Here is a 9713-nt window from a genome sequence, read left to right on the forward strand (position 1 = left end):
CTCCAGCACGTACCCTACTGTATTTGATCAGAGAGAGAGAGGGAGAGAGAGAGAGCATTACCCTCCAGCCTCCATCCTCTGCTCCGCCTGTCTTCCTCTGAAAAGGGAAAACCCCTCAATGGGCTTTACGGATCTTTTATACCTGGACACGCGTTGCAGACAACTAAGAATGATTTCGACAGAATATGGTTTCTGGAGGGATTCGGTCATTTCTCTGCACAAAAGAGCCGCATAGACATTTGTATCGCCCACAAAGCTACAGGAGACAAATAAGAATCTTCTGCCAAACACTGAACTTTCGTGACTTCTACCTTGTCAGGAATCAGCATCTAAAGTTCTTGCGTTTAACGCTGACGCTGCATAATTGCATGACTGTACATGGCTGATGCAGGCAGCTGGATTGTCTCTACTCTTCTTGCTGCACGACTTAAGATTTGCAGGCGTGCGTTTTTCCCGTAAATGTGAATAAGCATGGCATAAGTCTACTGCAGACCAGACGTGTTTCAAATAAGAAGCACTGAAATGTGTTCAAAGGGAGATTTCTGTCTCAGCGGGCGATAATGAGGCTGCAGATGTTTGATGGAGGCTTCCGCACCGCCAGCAGAACAACATATCGTGGGTTTGGGTTTGGGAAGACGCGCTGTCGATGGTCACACGAATTCACGAAACAAAAATCAACTAATAAAAGAGAGAGGCACCTGAGTGAATAAATCATGGCGCAACATAACTATGCGCTTTGTTCTGTGGTTGGCTGAAGTCTAATAATTAATCACTTTGCATAATGAGGTTATGCACCTCAGATTATTATTTCAGGAGTCAAGCTGCAGTGAATTTGCGCCTCTGCGTTAGAAAACAACTACTAACCTGCTCGCACATATGAACACATAAAGTTTTGGTTTGCGCACTATTCCATAAAATACAGCCTGAGGATGTAACAGTCGCCTGGACTCTAAACGCTGATTAGGAAGCGATAATGATGTCAAGGCAGGAGGCGGGTTGATGCACTACCCCTCCCGTGCCATCACCACCACAGGAGCCCCGTTTCCACTTGAGGCTTTTATTAGTTTAGTAATTGCATCGTACATCAAAGTTGTGAAGAGCCTGTACTGTCTGGGACGTGCCGATAAGGCGCCTGCATGTCGGATGACGGACAGTATCATCCAGTCTCTCCTCTGACCGGCACCGACTCCCGGGATGCTTTAATTAACTATCGATGGAAAACAAAAGCATTTCAGTGTCACAAAAGAAAAGTCCTTTAGCTAAAGTCCTGCTGAAGTGGTTTTGAGGAAGTAAGACCATGAGGCAAAGCGAATCCTCCTATTGATTGAATTTAACCTGGACTGCACCACAGAGCAGCAGGTCAAATTAAATCATCATTAGTCCGCTAGAGGAAAAAATAGTGAAGTTTAACAGAGTAAAATTGTTTAATAAATTCAAAAAGCAAAATTATATCTGAAACGTCCAAAAAAAAGCCTTGAGTGTCGTGGTTAATGCGCAGATAATGAGGTGATCTGTATTTTCAAATGAATCAAATTAAATGTAACGCCCTGGACATAAACCTGTGGTCATTTATGTCTTGATTTGATTGGACATAAACCTCTTAGAAGGTTACACACCGGACACCTGTTGTCTTGTTAAACCTCCAACACTCACAGTGCTATATATATTCACTTCATATAATCTCATAGTGAACACAAGCCCCTATCGTCATGTTGACCTTTACTTCCGTTACTGTTGTTTTTCAGAGGTCAGGTTGTTTTCAGGCTTGTCACTCGGTGTTTGGTAACATGTTTAGCAGAGGATTATTCATAGCACATGCTAGTGATCCGGAGTCCAGACAGCAAATGACATTGTGTGCATAAATAAAACCCTGTCACTACGCCGTTTCTGGAAAATCAGTGGGTTTAATGGGATTGTGCTGCAGGGACAGGTCATCTTAAACTGGCCTACAGAAAACACAGTCATATTTAAGGTAAAAACTACTCACACACATTTGGAGTAAAAGTTGAGGATGATGTTTTAATTCATATGCGGTGCTGATAATGTATTTATATATTTTCTTATAACACTGCACAATTTATATTTTTTTTGTCATTTGAATCCCTGGTTTGTCTAAGATAAGGTACAGGATGTAGGTGTGGCTTGTGAAGCTAGCTTTAAGCACTAACAGGCTCAAATAATTCAACTTGTAAGTTTTTCTCCATATCTGTGCTGAAAATAAATATCTTACCAAGGTGGATGGTCACAGTCAGTACTCCACCACTGATGGACAGAGAGACTTGGAAAATGAGGGAAAGAAACAGTGATATTATATTATATATATTATATATATTATTACTGTAGGGACAGCATGTTATGACATCTCCTAATCCAGCCGTCTCTTTATCCCTCTCTGAGCTAGGAGTGGTCTGAGCTTATTTTCTTGCCCATGCTGAGCCAAGTGATCTCTGTGAGCAGTCGCCCTGTTTAAGTGCCTTCACAATTAAGCGAGAGGTGAGGGATCAAGGATCATCATTCAGAGCCTCTGAATGATGATCCTGAGCTCTGTTCAGTCCAGATCTAGAGGATTTATCTTTGACTTCAGGTGTCTCAGCTGTCACACTCAAATGGTGAGATACTGAACATCTACAAGCTTCAGGACAAGCAGAAACTACAGTATCCGACCACTTTTTAAAACTTTGCATCCATGCAAATGCTTCCTTATACATGGGCCCACAGGTGGAGCCCCCTCTGTCCCGCACTGGCTTCATCATTCTGTCCATCATTATGGCAATTTTCACGGGTCCAGCCGTCATACTCAACAGTACAGTGATTATTGTGTCCCTAATGTACAAGCAGCTGAGGCAGCCGCTCAACTACGCCCTGGTGAACATGGCTGTGGCTGACCTGGGCACAGCCATGACCGGAGGGGTGCTGTCTGTGGTCAACAATGCCCAGAGGTATTTCTCCTTTGGAAGGACAGGCTGCGTGACGGAGAGCTTTGCAGTGTCCTTGTTTGGTAAGTGGAACGTGGAACTTGGATTAAATGATTTTAAACACAAATATATGTGATGAATCATTTAGTCTCCATTAAATTTCACAGTCATTTTAGTTTAGCAAAAAGAGAATTATTTTCATCATTGTGCCAACATAAATGTTTTCATACTACAACAATGATTTACATTTTATCAATGGTCTGCAGGCATCTCATCTCTCTGTACAGTTGCTCTCATCGCAGTGGAGCGGATGTTTGTTACGTGTAAGCTACTGGGGCATTTTACCTTTGAAAAGGTAAAAAAGGAGCAAAAAAAAGGAGCATCCTGTGCAAAGCTAATGTGGACACTACATCGGGTGAGCATTTAAAGATTTGCTTGGGCATAAATAACACATTATACTTCATATTTCGACTCCACTAGACTTCAGCAGGAACTATTAGGCTATGCTTTTGAACTATTCTACATTTATCTGACAGTTTAGTTACTAGTTTTACATACACTCATAAAAGACAGTGCTTTGTTTTAGATTAAACCTCTGGTTCCCAACCCTGTGACCCTTTAGAGGGGCCCAGTAAGTGGGAACCATTGGACTAAACTGGAAAAAAAGTAGTTTTCATCTACAAGAATAAAATGTTATAATCAATATAGGTATCAAATCTAATAATGTAACATTTGCAGAGGTTATTTCTGCAGCATGACTGGTTCATACGTTTGTGATAATAACGTCTACTTTTACTTAAAGAGGATTTTGAATGTAGGGACTTTTCCTTGTATTTCTACAGTGTTATTTTTCTGCTTTGTCATTTTGCATTAATTTTTGGGTAGGCATGCTTTGCATACAGGAGATGTTAAGAGTCAGGACATGCAACACTGGTCTCCTGTCAGCATGAAAAGTGGGACTTTGCAGTTATGTGCTATGCATACACCATTGGCCCCACCTTATTTTCATTTTTTTATTACAGGTATCCAAGATGGCCTGTTTGGAAGGTGGTGCAGTAGCTAAAGGAGAGAGGAAGGTGGCATCCATGATGGTCCTGACATTTCTGACAAGTTGGCTGCCTTACACTGGCCTGGCCATGCTGGTGGTCTACAACCCTGATGTAGAGATACACCCCCTGGTGTGCACAGTGCCTATTTAGCTGGCCAAGAGCAGCACTGTGTATAACCCTATCATCTACCTCAACAGACAGGTGCTGTAATGCCAAACACACTGTTTGTGGTTGTCAATACACTTAAATGTGCCAAAAGCTGTTTGATTATGCTTCACATTTGAAAAGTCACCATTTTAAGTTGGGGTGTTTTTTCTCAGTTTCACCGTTGGCAGCCTCAGCATGAAGGGTGCGTTTGTTTTAAGTCCAGTGTAGCACGACTGGGTAATGGAGTCTTAAACCTGGTGATGCAGTGGAAACACAGGTGTAAAGAATATGATTGTTCTTGTGGTATAAATCCAGTTTACCAACACTGGAAACAAAACTTTGTGAGAGTAGTCACAAGTTTGACTCCCAACTCTTCCAGTTAGGTCCACAGGCTGTGTTTAGATTTTTTGCATATCTTAGCAGAATCTGAATCGCCTCTACAACCAGTTTCCAGCTGTTTTTGGTTCCTTTGTTCCATGCAGACTTTGATGCTTAGCCCAAATCCACCCTGTCCATGCTGTACGCGCCCCACACAACGGGCTGCCTGCGCATGCTTTGCTAGGATGGTTATAACAGGCTCTATACAAGGCCACAGTGAGGGTTAGTGGTGCTCCCAGCCAAAGCAGCCTCTTCAGCTTCCCACCTCTTAAATACTGTAGTACATCATACACCGTCAGGGGCCACAGCGATTATGGCAGCAGACCAAACTGCAGGCACCACAGACTGAGTATGCCTGCAAGTGCTGGCATTTCTATACGCTTACTGCCATTTACTACCATCTGTCTCAGGCCCTGGATCTGCTCTTTATCACTGAGAGCTGCATCATTCTGCCTGCCTCAACTTCTAACTAGCTTCTCTGTTGAAATTGCCTGCTCATGTATAAAAAACATTTTATTTCAACACTTTTATTGCTGTATTGCCCATTGATTTTTCTGGCTTCGTCCTACCTCACTTTAAATTAGTGTTCAACTTATCTAACAGCCATTTGGTACATGTTGGTATCAATAGTTGCCGTTTCATTCATATAGGCCCATCAGCGCTGCCCCGACTGAAGCCTCTCTCCTCCTACGTCCCATTTAGACGCCCTAGTAATAACCTGCACTACCATGGTAAAGGACTAACAGCGAAATGGTGCATAGTGTCTTGCTCCAACTGCTGCCACACTGCAGTAAGCTCTGTAGGGGTGAAACACATCTGCTCATCTTGACAATATTTTCTTACCAGCCCTCCAACAATGTCTGGTACCATGAAATACTGTAATGTGTCTCGCAGTAGGCTGAACCAATTGGCTTTGCTTCATCTAAGAATACCGAATGCTTTGCTGCCTGAACCTGATGCCGCATCATGCTTGTGCACACTAAGCACCCAGAGAAAATAGTATTCGGGCTTTCTTTGCTGGGGTGTCAAAAAGCCTACTGCTTTCTAGATACACCAGGTTGACAACCTCTGTTCTAGTACAGTGACGAAAAGCTAGACTGAAAACTCTACAGTGAGAAGGCAGATAAACCTAAACCATCCTCCTTTGAATTTAGCCAGAAATGACAAATAATCTGCAGGGGAAAAGCTTATGAATGCAATAGGTTGATCTTTAAGGGCATTAGCACCATCTAGTGTTATTAAAAGCAAGTGTCTTACATATTCAATACAGCAAAAAAACAAAAAGTTTCAACATTTAAATAATACGTTTAAATAGAATATATACTTTGATTTTTTTAATCCTTCAGATGAACAAAAAGCAAAAAATCTACATTATGAAAAGCTTGAGTTGTCAGTTGTCCAGCAAATAATTATAACATGTTTATGTATTTACATTTACAAGTTTTCTGCTAGGCAGCACGGTAGATTAGTGGTTAGCCCTGTTGCCTCACATCAAGAAGGTTCCTGGTTTGAAACCCATCAGGGGCCTTTCTGTGTGGAGTCTGCATGTTCTCCCTGTGCTTGTGTGGGTTTTCTCCAGGTCCTCTGGTTTCCTCCCACAGTCCAAAAACATGTATGTCAGGTTGATTGGTGACTCTAAATTGCCCATAGGAGTGAGTGTGAGTGTGTGAGGTTGTTGGTCTCTATGTGGCCCTGTGATGGACTGGGGACCTGTCCAGGGTGGACCCCTGCCTTTCACCCAAAGAGAGCTGGGATAGGCTCCAGCAGGTCCCTGGGACCCTGGTTAGGACTAAGAGGGTCTAGATGGTGGATGGATAAATATATAGAGTAGAATAATTATAATTCATATATTATTTAGAGATGTGTTTGTATGCAATTGAATGCACAATATAGTTGCTGAATGATGTTTGAATGTTTTTTGATACATGAAAAATAACATAAGTGTCTCAGCTGAACTTTTTTTTCTTTTGCTGTGTTTCCCTGTTGTCCATAGCTTTGTAAATATGCTGTGCCATTCCTGCTGTGTGGGAAAGAGCCCTGGGTCGAGGATGAGGCGCCAGAGGCACCAACGACAGTGGGGGCTGCATCTGCCGAAGTGTCTCCTGCCTAAAATGTTCACATCTCTATACAACCACCCATTAAATTAAATATGTATTATTCAGCCACACACAGCTTATACACATTCTATTTGTCTGCAGCGTTTGAAAATTTGTGTTTTTTACACTGCGATTTTATAATAGATACGAAGATCTCATTTATAACGGTAGGTTCTGGGTAAAGACCCACTTCTTTCATAGCGAAACAATGTGGTAAAACTGTGCCCAGTTCTCTAACAGGTGCAAAATACAAACAAATGAGAACAGTAATTAAGCATAAGTTTATTCAATGATGATCAATAGAAAATAAAAAGTCGGTATTGATTCAAATAAAGTCAAGGCCAAAATCAAATGAAAAATACAAAAAAATGTATTGATACAAAACCTAGAGGTTTAGAGTAAAGCATTTGCTACTAAGAGAAATCATGTTTACTGAATCAAAACGGAGCAAATATCAAGACTTTCAAGTAGAGAACATTACCATGGGTCTTTCCATACTTCTGTACATATTTTACATTATCTTCTATTTTAATATAATTTTCAGAACATTAATAGTTTATAATAGTAATTATGATAATAACAATATGAAGAAAACTAATAGAAATGTTCAAATCAACATGTGTTTCTCTGTAAACTGGTACTTCACCATTTTAATTTTTTCCCTACCTGCAAACAGAGGAACAGTGCACCTTGAAAATATTTTTTAATACTCTTTCATTCCCAGCATTGTAAGGTGAGGTGTAAATGACAGATTTCACTAAACCATACACACAGTCACAAAAAGTACAAAATTGTTTCACCTTAATACACAAATCTGTTTAGAAAAAGGAGAAACAAAAGCACTATACAGTTACTTGTGCAAAGACAAACAGCTATGTGCTAATATTTAAATACCATTGGTATAGAATGAACCAAATCATTATTTTGTTTTTTTTTTTTGTTTTTTTCAGGAATCCCTGACATGAGGTAAAAGTAAGTTCTTTTCATCTTTAGTTTAACACAACTTTTTAAAGTCTTTACAAAATAATGCATATCTTCAGTTCATCAGTACTGTAATTGCTACGAATAGTACAATGTGCCTGTTATGTGCATTGGTCCTTTTATATGACAGTCATCAACAAAAGGACTAGAACACATTTTTAAACTCACAAACGATTCAAAGAGCCCTTTCAATGTGCACACAAAATGGAAAACCTACATTTTCATGACAGTATTCGGCTGAATCAGAGTACAGTACGCACTCACCAAACAAACACTCATGAACAACAACTCACGTGTACCCTAAATATCCTGGGTGCTAATTTAAATTCTCCATTGTAAAAGCCCACTTCAGTTTATTTATTCCAGTATTTTTGTTGTGACAGATCAACAAATGATTACTGATGAAAAGATATTTTGCCTTTGTGTTCCAATGTGCACATCCATTGCTCCTTTTTACGCATCAAGGTTGGTTTTTTCTTCTGGTCTAATAATAAATATGAGTAGAGGAAAAAGCCCAAGTCCAGTGTCAACCCTGTGTAAGCTCTTTCAGACTCCACTGTGGGACATGTGACAGACAGATACAGTGAACTGAGACAATGATATGTTGTTGCTGTTGCCTGTGGAGGTATACTATATGCAGGAACCAGGTAGGCTGAGAGAGAAAGTGGCAGAGGGGTTAGTATTGCTTAGCCTCTCTCCAGCATCCTGACACCAGGACACACTCTGTTCTTTGACTTAAACACATGTTGGACTGTTCTGACCTTCAGAAATATGAAAGGATCTCCTGCCATCACAGGCTCTGGAATCACACTATGATCGAGAAAGAAACTGTATGTGATGGAAAATCCCAACACAAGCTTGTGAGAAGAATTAATTTGTCCCTGTCAATACCATCTATCATTTTCCGTTCTTTCAGCAGCAAAAAAGGCATTTCAGTAGGGGCTGATAAAACCTAGGTTTGACTATGAAACCAAATAAAAAAGCAGCATCATTAATGCACTATGCATTTAAATTTCTTGTGCATGCCCTGCACAAAATATGCAAAAAAATGTGTTTATCTATGTAAAATTGCAGCACTGGAACCTTGAGGCCTGCCTTCTAAAAATGCTCCTCTCAGACTCATGCAACTTGTGTTGGTGCTGATCAAGTATCACATGTATCGCATGAAATTAAAACACCATTTGCATATCTTGTGCAGTAGTGTTGTCACACAAGCAGAACCTCTTAAAAATGCTGTTTCATAGGCAAAATAAAGGGTGCATATTAGCAAAGAAACAAAAGGCAAATAAATGCCAGATTATGTTACTTAATAAAATAATGCAAATCTGCTTTTACAGCATAACAGGTGTCACAAGGGTCCATATTGCTGATCTTTTAAATTATACATAATTACAAAATATAGAATATCTCTTTACAAAGTGTCTTTTGATATATAATACAATTTACAGCATATCAACTATGAAATATTAATCAGGCTATTCTAAAGTTTAAAATAACCTGCCTGCTAGTGCATTTATTACAAATGCTTTTTCACTTCAAAAGTACATATCTCAAGTTGAGTGATGCTATAAGTAGGACAGTTAATTCCTGCATAATCTGGTACCACTCTATGGTGCTCTTCACTTTTTGACTCAGCTCCAGCACTCATCTAACAATCTGCTCTAAACAACAAAAGGATCAAGTTATTCTAACGACTTACAAAGGAGATATGCTTTTCTATGCTTGCATTGAAAACTTGCATGATATGCCAAACCTTAATAAAGTGACTGAGGTAATGACATCATACATCTGATTGTCATCACCCTTAGAGACCTGCCCTGTAGCGCATGTCACACCTTTGCCAGGTGGTCCATCTTTCACTGGTGTCCTCGTCTTTGATTGGCTGCAGGCTGAACCTGTATGCCATCTACAGGTCAGTGCCTTTGAAGCAGGGTCCAGTCACTTCCTTTGTGTACAGCATTAGATGGTATCTGGCTCTGTGCTGTGACCTGCTGGCAGGTGGAGAACAATTAAATGAACAGGACTAATTTGTCTCTCTTCTATATGCCTTTTCTCTTCAATGTAAAAGGCACTTCTTTTGGTCAGAGCCAAGAGATTAATTTTTCTTTTAGATTTTCTCTGAATGTTATAGATTTCTCAAGCCACTG

General features: G+C 40.2%; 1 pseudogene; it reads left to right on the forward strand.

Annotated features, from left to right (window-relative positions):
* The first annotated feature begins 2706 nt into the window (after positions 1 to 2706).
* On the forward strand, positions 2707 to 6599 carry LOC113130029 (parapinopsin-like; annotated as a pseudogene).
* The last annotated feature ends 3114 nt before the right edge of the window (positions 6600 to 9713 follow it).

Source organism: Mastacembelus armatus, chromosome 5 (assembly GCF_900324485.2).
Source record: "Mastacembelus armatus chromosome 5, fMasArm1.2, whole genome shotgun sequence".
NCBI lineage: Eukaryota > Metazoa > Chordata > Actinopteri > Synbranchiformes > Mastacembelidae > Mastacembelus > Mastacembelus armatus.